This window comes from Mercenaria mercenaria, chromosome 3 (assembly GCF_021730395.1).
Source record: "Mercenaria mercenaria strain notata chromosome 3, MADL_Memer_1, whole genome shotgun sequence".
NCBI classification, from domain to species: domain Eukaryota; kingdom Metazoa; phylum Mollusca; class Bivalvia; order Venerida; family Veneridae; genus Mercenaria; species Mercenaria mercenaria.
In genome coordinates, this window is record NC_069363.1 from 37,789,126 (window position 1) to 37,801,768 (window position 12,643).

General features: G+C 36.5%; 1 long non-coding RNA gene across 1 annotated transcript; it reads left to right on the plus strand.

The window, feature by feature from the left end:
• Window positions 1-5,811: 5,811 nt before the first annotated feature.
• LOC128555563 (uncharacterized) lies at window positions 5,812-11,898 on the plus strand. The gene is made up of 3 exons (XR_008370168.1): window positions 5,812-6,941; window positions 7,439-8,377; window positions 8,582-11,898. It is a non-coding gene; the product is annotated as an uncharacterized LOC128555563 (long non-coding RNA).
• Window positions 11,899-12,643: the final 745 nt, after the last annotated feature.

Genomic DNA, 12,643 nt, shown 5'->3' on the forward strand with positions numbered 1-12,643 from the left:
GCGCGTCACGAACTTCGGACGGACGCACGGACGAACGCACGGACAAGAGCAAATCTAAATGCCCCCACCACTCATGGGGGGGGGGGCACAAATGACAACAAATGACAAAATGACTGGAACTTTGTCTTTTTGTTTCATTCAAACATCAGATGTTTATTTCCTGCACTTTGTTTAAATATGCTGCAATAAGAAAAAGTGATAAAAAAAGGTATTTCGTATTTAGTCTATAACTTGTAAATACTGCATGCAAGAAAAATAATCTACCACTGGTTATAGATGCAGATGGGACTATCTTGCACTAGGGTAACTGTATAAGTGGAAACTCAGTGCCAAAAACAGTAAACTAAAACCTAGTATTCCCATTTGCATCCACAACTACTGACAGATAATTATAATCCTAGAATAAAGCTCTAATAAAAGTGAGAATGTCTGTAAATCAACCTCTTTGGCATGGAAATTAATATTGAGTTGTTGAGAAAAAAATTAAATTTATATAATGCATTTACAGGTGATAAGGTAAGTTTATACTTTAACAAACTCATTTCTTGCCATTTACCAAATCATTTGTGGCTTTATTGCATACATTGTAAAAAGAATTAAGGTGGTCATCTGGTTATAACTAGAAAATGCTTTGTAAAAAAGCGCATGTCTACCTCAATGCAAAGTCCTATAGGCAAGAAGTCAATAGGGGTCAGGAGCGAAAGTCAAAGAGACACTGATGGTTGGCTGCAATAGGGATCATCTACTTGGCATGTCCAGTCATCCCGCTGAATTTCAACACTCGTGGCCTAGTGGTTCTCAAGTCACTGTTCAGGCTCCTGTGACCTTGAACTTTGATCAAGTGACTTCAAAATAAATAGGGGTCATCTACTCTGCATGTCCAATCATCCTATTAAGTTTCAACATTGTAGGTCAATTGGTTCTCAAGTTATTTCCAAAAAATGATTTTACATGAACAGGCCACTGTGACCTTGACCTTTAATAGACTGACCTCAAAATCAATGGGGGTCATCTACTCTGCATGTTCAATCATCCTATGAAGTTTCAACATTCTGGGTCAAGTGGTTCTCAAGTTATTGATCGGAACTGGTTATCAATGTTCAGGCCCCTAAGACCTTGACTTTTAACGGAGTGACCCCAAAAACAATAAGGGTCATTTACTCTGCATGAACAATCATCCTATGAAGTTTCAACATTCTGGGTCGAGAGGTTCTCAAGTTATTGATTGGAAATGGTTTTCCATGTTCAGGCCCCTGTGGCCTTGACCTTTAACAGAGTGACCCTAAAATCGTTACGGTTCATCTACTCTGCATGACCAATCATCCTACGAAGTTTCATCATTCTGGGTCAAGTGGTTCTCAAGTTACTGACCGGAAATGGTTTTTAATGTTCGGGCCCCTGTGACCTTGACCTTTCACAGAGTGACCCCAAAATCGTTAGGGGTCATCTACTCTTTATGACCAATCATCCTATTAAGTTTCAACATTCTGGGTCAAGTGGTTCTCAAGTTACTGACCGGAAATGGTTTTCAATGTTCAGGTCCCTGTGACCTTGACCTTTAATGGAGTGACCCCAAAATCGATAGGGGTCATCTACTTTGCATGTACAATCATCCTATGAAGTTTCAACATTCTGGGTCAAGTGGTTCTCTAGTTATTGATCAGAAATGGTTTTCAATGTTCAGACCCCTGTGACCTTGACCTTTGACGGAATGATCCCATAATCAATAAGGGTCATCTACTCTTTATGACCAATCATCCTATCAAGTTTCAACATTCTGGGTCAGGTGGTTCTCTAGTTATTGATTGGAAATGGATTTCAACGTTCAGGCCCCTGTGACCTTGACCTTTGATGGAGTGACCCCAAAATCAATAGGGGTCATCTACTCTTCATGATCAATCATCCTATGAAGTTTCAACATTTTGGGTCAAGTGGTTCTCTAGTTATTGATCGGAAATGGTTTTCAATGTTCAGGCCCCTGTGACCTTGACCTTTGACGGAGTGACCCCAAAATCAATAGGGGTCATCTACTCTTCATGACCAATCATTCTATGAAGTTTCAACATTCTGGGTCAAGTGGTTCTCTAGTTATTGATCGGAAATGGTTTTCAATGTTCAGGCCCCTGTGACCTTGACCTTTGATGGAGTGACCCCAAAAACAATAGGGGTCGTCTACTCCAGCAGCCCTACAACCCTATGAAGTTTGAAGGTTCTAGGTCAAATGGTTCTCCAGTTATTGCTCGGAAATGAAGTGTGACATATGGACTGACGGACGGACAGGACAAAAACAATATGTCTCCTAGGGGAGACATAATTACACTGAATATTAGTCGATCTAAGCATATGACATTTAGTCAGAAGTGTCCATATTTCCATATTTATTTACTAAATATTTGTGAATTTAATGTCATATTACTGATACATGCTGAAGTTAATTTTGGCCATAATCCATATACTGCATGAACTTATTTAAAGTCTTAAAAAAGAATGTTTCGCTTTAATTTGCAAAACCTTGTAGTTGAAAAGGCTGTTTTCTAACTTTGCTGTAATCAGCTAAATTTCAGAGCTAAATGTCTTCAGGTGCTTATTCATATCAGGACATGTACAGTTTCTGAATTAATTTCAGAAGTCGACTTGAGTTACAAATTTAAGGAAGATTCTTTAACACAAACAAGTAAACTTTATTGCAGTTTTATTTATTTTTAAAATTTTGTTAACAGGACAACCCTTGATCAGCTCACCTCGTACAGTGAAGAAATATGAGTAAATGTGCCCATTTCAGGAGCAGCTGGAGGTAACAGTGAAGAAATATGAGTACATGTGCCCATTTCAGGAGCAGCTGGAGGTAAAATTTGTATTATTTTAAATGTTTTAAACACTTTAGACTTGCCACCAGTCCATTATAACTGTGCTTAGGGTTTAATTTTCATTAAAGGTTTTATTTTGATCAGTTTTTAGCTCAAAGAATAGGTACTGCTGATGGCTTTGACCATTCGTCAGTGTCCACATCCGGATTCTTGTTTGTAAAGCTTTTGTTTGTAAGCTGGTTTCTCAACACCCACTAATGGGACTGTATTGAAACTACTGTGATAAACTGGCATGAACTGTGTATGTTCCTTAACCCTATTTTGCATTTTTACAGAATTATACCCCTTTAATCGCCTTTTGTTTTCATTCAATTGACAAGGCTGTTGAATAGTCAAGCATTGCAGTTCTCGTTTGTTCTGACAAGTGTCTTTATAGAGTTGCTACTAAATTAAAACCATTTATTTTATGCTTTCGGATGAAATACTGAGATATAAGTGAAAAATATATTTGATAATTTCACAGTGAAAAATATCAAATATATTTTTCACAGTACTCCAGTTGGGACTACTTTTAATAAATTCCCCTTAAAGTGCCTCAAACACTATCAATGGTTACTTCCCTTCTATGCAATTCGAGTGACCTCCCCTAGATTGTTTACAAACAATACATGTATAACGTTTTGACGTCTGCTTACTGTCAACTGTCATCATGGCCGAATCGGAAATAGATCCTGAAATTATGAGACAAATAGTGGATAACTTCTTTGATACAGAGCCATTTGGCGACTTCCAGGTAGCACAGGGTGGAGAAAGAATGTTCAGAGAGGTGGATCCTGATGAATTCCTCGTTGCTAATGAAAACGAAAACACTCGTAAGAAAACTGTCTGTGATATGAAGCTTTTCAACGCTTTTTTGATGTCAAGAAATGAGGATAGGTTGATTCAGTTTATTCCACCCGAGGAGCTCAACAATCATCTCTGCAATTTCATTTTGGCAGTAACAAAAAAGGATGGGTCAGAGTATGAGCCAACGACACTCAATTCATTTTTTTTTCAGATAATGCAGCACCTTCACCCACTTTGCCAATCAGCAAGGGATAGTGAGCTGCTAGACTCCAGAAACAGGGTATGGCGACTTGCAGCTCAAAAGGCAATGCATTTCATGGTTTGTTTTATAATAAATGTATATGTAGCTAAACTGACTTGCTAGCAACAAACGTTTCAGATAAAGGCAAAAGAAGAATTTTCAGCGGCTAAGATGCAAAGCAAGTGTTTCAGATGATATTGTTTCATATTGTTCAAATGTTTGCTGAGATATGAGTATACCTTATTGTCAACAGATTATGATAGCAAACAAAATAATGAGAATCAGTGTTTTTTGTTGTGTATTTATATTACACTTCTTTGGATAAAAAAACAGTAGCAATGAGATTGAAGTCAATAATTTTTATTAGGACAGAGCCAAGCAAAAGAAAAGTACAATTTACTTAAAAAGATTCCTGATGTATGCCTTGACAGATAGTATCATTAATTTTTAGGGTAACTGCTTCGGCATGGGGTGGGCACTTTAAAGAAGCCATTGTGGTAAGCTGCTTGTTGAGAAGATGTTATACCATGATACGATCGATCATGACAAGAAGGAAATGTTCATGAAGCTGAATGGCTTTCTATTTCATGGAATCTGCCAGTGCAAAGATGAAGGTCTTATGTACACCTTCCTGAAGCGATGGGACCAAGGAGACATCAATCCGAATGAAGCCAATGAACGCTTTAAGGAAGAAAAGGTTTGATTTTTTATGAATAACATTCTTCAAAAGTATATGCACAAATATTGATAAAATTGAATGCAAAAATATTAGTTTACAGTAAAACTCTGTTATAAGGAACTTGTTGTGGTCACAAAAAATGTTTGTTACATAAGAGGTACTATATATCCATATAGCGAACAAAGTTTGATGTAAATGAATTCTATAATGGATATCTGATGCATAGCAAACAGGACTCACAAACAAGAGGGCCATGAAGGCCCTGTATCGCTCACCTGACCTACAGACCTAAAGATCATTAAGATTAACATTCTGACCAAGTTTCATTAAGATATGGTCATAAATGTGGCCTCAAAAGTGTTAACTAGCCATTCCTTTGATTTGACCCCGTGACCTAGTTTTTGACCCGACATGACCCAAATCGAACTTGACCTAAAGATCATCAACATTCTGACTAAGTTTCATGAATATACAGTCATAAATGTGGCCTCTAGAGAGTTAACAAGGTTTTCCTTTGATATGACCTAGTGACCTAGTTTTTGACCCCAACTGACCCAGATTTAAACTTGACCTAAAGATCATCAAGATTAACATTCTGACAAAGTTTCATTAAGATATGGTCATAAATGTGGCCTCTAAAGTGTTAACTAGCTTTTCCTTTGATTTGACCCCGTGACCTAGTTTTTGACCCGACATGACCCAGATTCAAACATGCCCTAAAGATCATCAAGTTTAACATTCTGACAAAGTTTCATTAAGATATGGTCATAAATATGGCCTCTACAGTGTTAACAAGCTTTTCCTTTGATCTGACCTAGTGACCTAGATTTTGACCCCACCTGACCCAGATTTATACTTGACCTTAAGATCATCAAGATTAACATTCTGACCAAGTTTCATTATCATATGGTCATAAATATGGCCTCTACAGTGTAAACTAGCTTTTCCTTTGATTTGACCTGGTGACCTAGTTTTTGATCCTACATGACCCAGATTCAAACTGGACCTTAAGATCATCAAGATTAACATTCTGGTCAAGTTTCATTAAGATTGGGCCAAAACTATGACCTCTAGAGTGTTAACAAGCTTTTCCTTTGATTTGACCTGGTGACCTAGTTTTTGACCCCAGATGACCCACTATCGAACTCGTCCAAGATTTTATTGAGGGTAGCATTCTGACCAAGTTTCATTAAGATTGGGCCAAAAATGTGACCTCTAGAGTGTTAACAAGCTTTTCCTTTGATTTGACCCGATGACCTAGTTTTTGACCCCAGATAACCCAATATCGAACTCGTCCAAGATTTTATTGAGGGTAACATTCTGACCAAGTTTCATTAAGATTGGGCCAAAAATGTGACCTCTCGAGTGTTAACAAGCTTTTCCTTTGATTTAACTTGATGACCTAGTTTTTGATCCCAGATGACCCAATATCGAACTCGTCCAAGATTTTATTGAGGGTAACATTCTGACCAAGTTTCATTAAGATTGGGCCAAAAATGTGACCTCTAGAGTGTTAACAAGCTTTTCCTTTGATTTGACCTGATGACCTAGTTTTTGATCCCAGATGACCCAATATCGAACTCGTCCAAGATTTTATTGAGGGTAACATTCTGACCAAGTTTCATTAAGATTGGGCCAAAAATGTGACCTCTAGAGTGTTAACAGTCAAATTGTTGACGACGGACGACAGGGCGATCACTAAAGCTCACCTTTGAGCACTTCGTGCTCAGGTGAGCTAAAAATTGATTTAAGCCATTGTTGATGTGCTTACTCAATAATTGCTATTTTATCGTACTTACATTTTTATATTAATTCAGAAATGATTTCTTACAGACTTGTCATAGATTTGATTTTTTGTTTTTATTTCAGTTCAGTTATTCATTATAGGTAATAAACAAACAAACAAACACATAGGAATTATCTTTTGTTCAACATTTACTGACCGCAAGTGGCATATTTTTTTTAGGTTCGTAACACATATTGTCCTGCTTAATATAGGAGATAGAATTAAGCCTAGGGTAATAATCTCTTGAATGTTGGCTTTCATACTTTTTATGCAGAATAGATGGTCATTAAAAGTAGTAACAAGAAGATGGAAAATTGTACCATAACCTGTATAACTCTAAGAAACAATAACAGAGGACATGACTGAGGCTTAACATATGCTTAACAGAATTGCCTCTTGAAAGGTAACTGCTAAATACATTACACTTAGCTTTATCACTTATAAGTGATTGTGAAATGAACATCTTTACAGGCTTCAAGTCGACCAATTACAGAGATTGAAGGTCTGAGAAAAGAAAACACTCGCTTGGAGGCAATGGTTTTGCAACTAGAAACAGAAGTACGAAGCTTGAAGTCACAGCTGGTTAGCTTTTTTCTATTTAATTTATTTCATATTATAATTTATTCCACAAGGGAGAGCCAGATCTATGGATTGTGGGTTGTGAGTCAGATCCTTGAGCAAGGCATATTTTCTCAGTGACATTGTATCTGAATTTGTCTATATTAGAATTTTGCTGAACTGATTCTGTCTGGTTGTGTGTACATGAACCAGTTAGAATTTCTGCTTCCGAAAGACTGCACACACACTTGTTACATCATACACTCTTTTTGTTTGGAGCATAACATTTAGAAGTTTAAAAGGAAAAACAATGTGCAGATTACAAGAAATGGCTATCTTTGTTTTTGTGTGTGATAAATTCAGAGCAAAAGTAAAAAGATCACTTTACCATTGTAAAGCCACTATGGCACTCTTATCACTAAAGATAAAAAATTTAAACTTAGAATTGTTAAGACCTAAGTTTTTCAACTGTTCTGGATACTTATTAAACAGAAGCTAGACATGTTTTCATGCATTTACAGTGTGAAGCAAGAAGGCCTGAAAGGATTGATCATCCCGCAGCTTCAGCGACCAGCTCATCCATTTATACAGCAAGCCGAGGGCTCGCGCTGGCATTCGCCAATTGAGCCATTGGCTCAAGAAAATGAAAACTGGCTCAAGAAAATTCCGATAGGTGAAAATCGTCAAAAAGTATGACTTTGGACTTTTGTGGAAACCCCTCCTACTAAAAATAGACCAAACTGGCAGTTTGCGACCTCACTTTGAAATATCGCATGACTGGTTTTCTAATACATTGCCGAAGGCGCTCCTGCGAGTGATAATTGTTGGGCACAGTTTACTTGATTGTGTTTATCTAGAAGTGGGTCATGTGGTTGCAATTTGTCAGCTGTGTGGCAATTAAAAGGATGACACCTTCGTCAATTGACTATGATTGCGGATAATTGTTAAACAAACAGCGGTCGAATCTAATGAAGATCACAGGCGATGAGATTATCAAGTAGTTTGATTTGGACAGGGTTGCAAAACAAAATCAAAGGAACCGTTGGTGGTTGACATATGTATCTTTTGAAGGGGGCTCATATTTCGCTATGTATTTTTCATTTTGGACATATTTAAGATGAAAACAGGGTTTTATATCAGTCTGGTCATATTTTCTGTCCCAGGTCCGATACTCATGCCTGTGGTCTTTAAATAATTTCGGTAATAGACTTATGTTTTGTATGTGTGTGTGTGTTCGGGTTTAACGTCTTTTTCAACAATTTTTCAGTTGTAAATATCAAAGGTTTATTTTAAAAATCTAATGATCTGTAAAATTGTTTTTGTGTATGTATCTTTAGATAAAACAATTTACATGATTTTCTTTCATGTAGTCTCACTTGTAGCGTATAGTTGAACAGTTGACATGAGATTACCAGAATTCACAACCAGAACATGTTTTCATAAGCCTGGGAATGGAACAGGTATCTTTAAATGAAAGAAATTATGAAATAATTGGCATTGTAAGTAATCTGTTAAGTAACGTTGTAAGCTGACCTCATAAATTTTATTGCAAGTAACATAAAGGTAACCAATGTGATAAATTTCTGGTAAATGTCTATAACTGAATATACTTTTTTCTGTAATTAGGGACAAACAGTTAAATAAGACTTTATTTTGCTTTTCAGGGAGTCGCACAGATTAATGACCTTAGAGTGGATGCCCACACTATATACGAACACCACAGTAGCATCTGTTGATGGTCCACCTCTTGCTGACTTGCCCTAAAAGGGAGCTTTCAAAGCCTGGGCTTCCGCAAGGAGTAGAAGAATTTTGATGTGAATTGTAAGGATCTGTTTTCTGACGACTTTCAGATTCTTCTCATCATGGTACTGCAAATGCCTATAAACTATGTACTGTAATAACAATCTTTGTATCAAAGTTCATGTTTTCAATTTATGCAGTTGTTATGTTTTTGTGTGTCATGTAAATCAGTTTTCCTTTGTTTATTATATATTTATGAACTTAATGTTTTGTAGTGTGTGTCGTGTATCCTTTAGATAGTACAGCTTTTGAAAGGATCTAAATTTAATGTTTACCTACATAAAGATGGGCTCAAAACTCATTTAACATTAAAGCCAGTTAAATCACCAAGGTCTAAACAAAAGAAGAACCATGATAAACTGATGGGAGAAGAACTGCAACATACCTATTATCAGTCTTCTTTTCAAAGGAGCAGCTTGCAAGCAACAGCCTAACAAATTCTGACATGGCACTCTATCCACCACTGAACAAACATGTAGCCGATGTGTAAAAATTTCTCCTTTACTGTACTTCCTTTATTTAAAAGAAGGTATTTAGTCTAATAGTTTCCTAACAACAGCTTTTGGAAAACATGAGTTATAACACAACCTCTTTAACAAAAAGTATCCGAGTTCCATGATGATAAACTGTAGTGATGACGTCTCTCTCACTATCAAGGTCAAGATTGACAGGCCAACAATCAACAAGCACAGCAGGGAGTCCAGTTGGGTGTCTGTTTGCATCTAAAAGGTCAGAGTATAATGTCACATCAAAAGTAAGAAAAAGTATAACTAAATCACCAACAAATTTTGTGAAAGTTGTGGATAATTTGATGTCCAAAGAATCAGCAAGGAAAGAGGAAACTTTTAAACAACTGAACATTTCAAAGTCAACTAAAAGAGTGCCATCTGCCAGAAAGGTATTAGCTCTTAAACAGTTGTTGAAAAGTTCAAAATCCTCTGTCATACTCGCTGAACATTTAGTAAAAAGAAACATCAAATACAGAACAGTGAACTGCATAGATCATCAAAAATGACTTTGGCAATTCAGTAAAACAATTTTTGATTTATACTTTTATTAATGTTGATCTCAGAAGCAGTAATGCCAGTATCCTTGGGTGCAGAATACAATACATTGGTTCCCAAAAGCTTAATTCCTTCAGAAGAATAAAGCCAAAGGACATCTGTATTTTAGATCTTTTCATATACCAAAAAAGCTCAAGAAGACACAGAGTTCAAATACACCAGATACAAATGTATATGAAAAATCCCAGGTCAGACACTACCATTTACATTACCAATCAATTACAACATGAACTTAACTTATTACAACAATAGGAAAGTAAATGGGACATGCACTTGAATTCCAGTAAATGCCAGATCCTTAACACTGCATGAAACAAACACAAAATAAAACCCAGATCTGATCCTTGAAACTAATGAGAAAATAAAGAGAGAAACATTCTTACCAAGTTTCATCAAAATTAGACAACAATTATGATTGCTAGTGTTGACAGTAGAACTGCTGATGACACATAATGACGGACGTAAGGGTATCACAACAGCTGACCTACCCGCAAAGTCACCTTGACAACTTTGTGCTTAGGTGTGCTAAAAAGTTTAAAAAACTTCCGTTAGGCTTTAAGCAGAATATTTCTCCTCGGTCTAGTCTCCCTATACTCATTTTAATATCAATTTAAAACAAATAATGGAAGGGGAATTAGCCATAACCTGTGACAGTGCAGTCTCTCATGATGTGCAAAATTCTCTTAGTTAAAAACCTTTGAAGAACAACAAATGATGCTAAATTATAGATGATTTCCTCTACTAGCTATCCCGTATCATCTTCCATTTTGAAAGACCCAGTACACTGACTCATAACACATTAGACTCAAAACTGTAGACAAAGCTATCCCGTAAAGACCCAGTACACTGACTCATAACACATAAGACTCAAAACTGTAGACAAAGCTAAAATGTATCATCTTACATTTTGAAAGACCCAGTATAATGACTCATAACACGTAAGACTCAAAACTGTAAACTCTTACAGTTGCAAATAACTAAATTTTCATTTTTTTTCTGATTGCCCTTATTCTCTAAAACAACTTGCTGTCCAAAAAAAATGGTTATTCTGCCCAAACTTGAACCCTTAAAGCAATCACAATGCCAAAATATACACAACCAGTAGCAGCACAGTGCATTTTAACCTAACTTATAACTCTTACCTGTATTTCTCCTTCCGATGTGTTACTTTTAATACTTTGGTAAAAATATTTTTTTCTTACAATGACTGTGAGCCTGTTTAAAATACTTGAAAGGGGAGCTGAACAGTATCAGAAGTTAGATAGATGTGATCTAAACAACCTAAAAACATAAATCCGCGCAGTCTGGTCAGGCTCCATGCTGTTCGCTTTTAAAGCCTATTGGAATTGGAGAAACTATTAGCGAACAGCATGGATCCTGACCAGACTGCGCGGATGCGCAGGCTAGTCTGGATCCATGTTGGTCGCAAAGCCACTATGTTGGTTTTCTCATGGCACGGCTATAATCACTGTAAAAATTCATCTGGTATTCAAGCATTCTTTCACTATTTCTTTCTTGATATGAATTTCAGATTTTTAGCACTGAAGTGTAGATTTAGGCTACATGATTACATGGGGGTATTATTTACATGAAGAAGGTTCCGCATGTAACTGTCACATGATAAGTACCTCACATCATTCATATGTGGACAAACATAGTCAAATAATATTCATATGAAAACAGCCACATATAATCATATAACCATCCTGTAAGAACTAAATGAAAGTACATTCATGTGATTAATATATAGTAATCAGATTATGTAAATTTTATTACTCGATTCTCAATTAAGATACTCGTGCTAGAGGTTTTACATGAGTATGACATTTTGCTATTTCTTGAAAAGAATTACATATGAGGTTGTATGTATTTATCATGTAATAACTACATGTGGAGGTTTGCTTGTGTACAATTTAACTTCTATTAATGACACCTATGTAGATAAAACACCTTTCTAAATGGGCAGATATTTTTCAAGTTATAAAATTAATCTCTCAAAAGCAATAACCTCTATGACACTAACATATTTAAGTGTTCCCAGTTGGCCAGTACAATAACACTATAATGTGGACCATATCAAACCTGAACGTGTACTTAAACTTCTTAGCTGAGCATTTATCCTTCAGGGCCCTCGTTTGCCGATTTTTGGGGCCGAAATTCGGCCCCATTCCCCCCTCGAAATAGTATGTTTCTTTCCCCCCAAGTATAGAAAAATTCCCCCTCGAAAGAAAAAAAAATCAAGAAAAAAATCGATACCCGATAGTCTTAGGAGCCCGGGTCCGGGAGATTTTCAAAAGACGCTCAAAGGACCATGATAATTGCCTGTGCGTCACTCGGGACCCGGAGACATTTTCCTTTGATAATCCTTCCTCTTATCAGTCATTTCCCAAAGTAAAACTATGTCCACGATAAACACGTGTATTCAAAGTAAACACTCGCGGTCATGCCCTCCTTCCTGCCTTTGATCTTCTGCTAAATTCCCGCCCTTTATCCTGTGGACATGCCACGCTGATTTTTCTTTATCAGCAAGTTACGTCACGGCGAGTGCACATAGGTAATGAGAATCAATGAAGTGTTAACATTAATTCATTGATAAAGCGTTACCCGTATTGAGCCTGCATACTGTCAAAAAAGGCGCCAATTATTAAATTATCGTAATTAAGCGACCAGCTGATTACCGAGCATGTGAAAAGTGTCCTGCAAGATTTCTTCATGCAAACTTTAAATTAGATCATTGTTTAATGATTGTACCTTAACTTCAACGAGAAAATCCACAAATTTAAATGAATTTGGAAAGTAAAAATAAGTATAGAATGTCCATTCACGATTCTAATTACACCCGATGACATATGCAATTTTTCC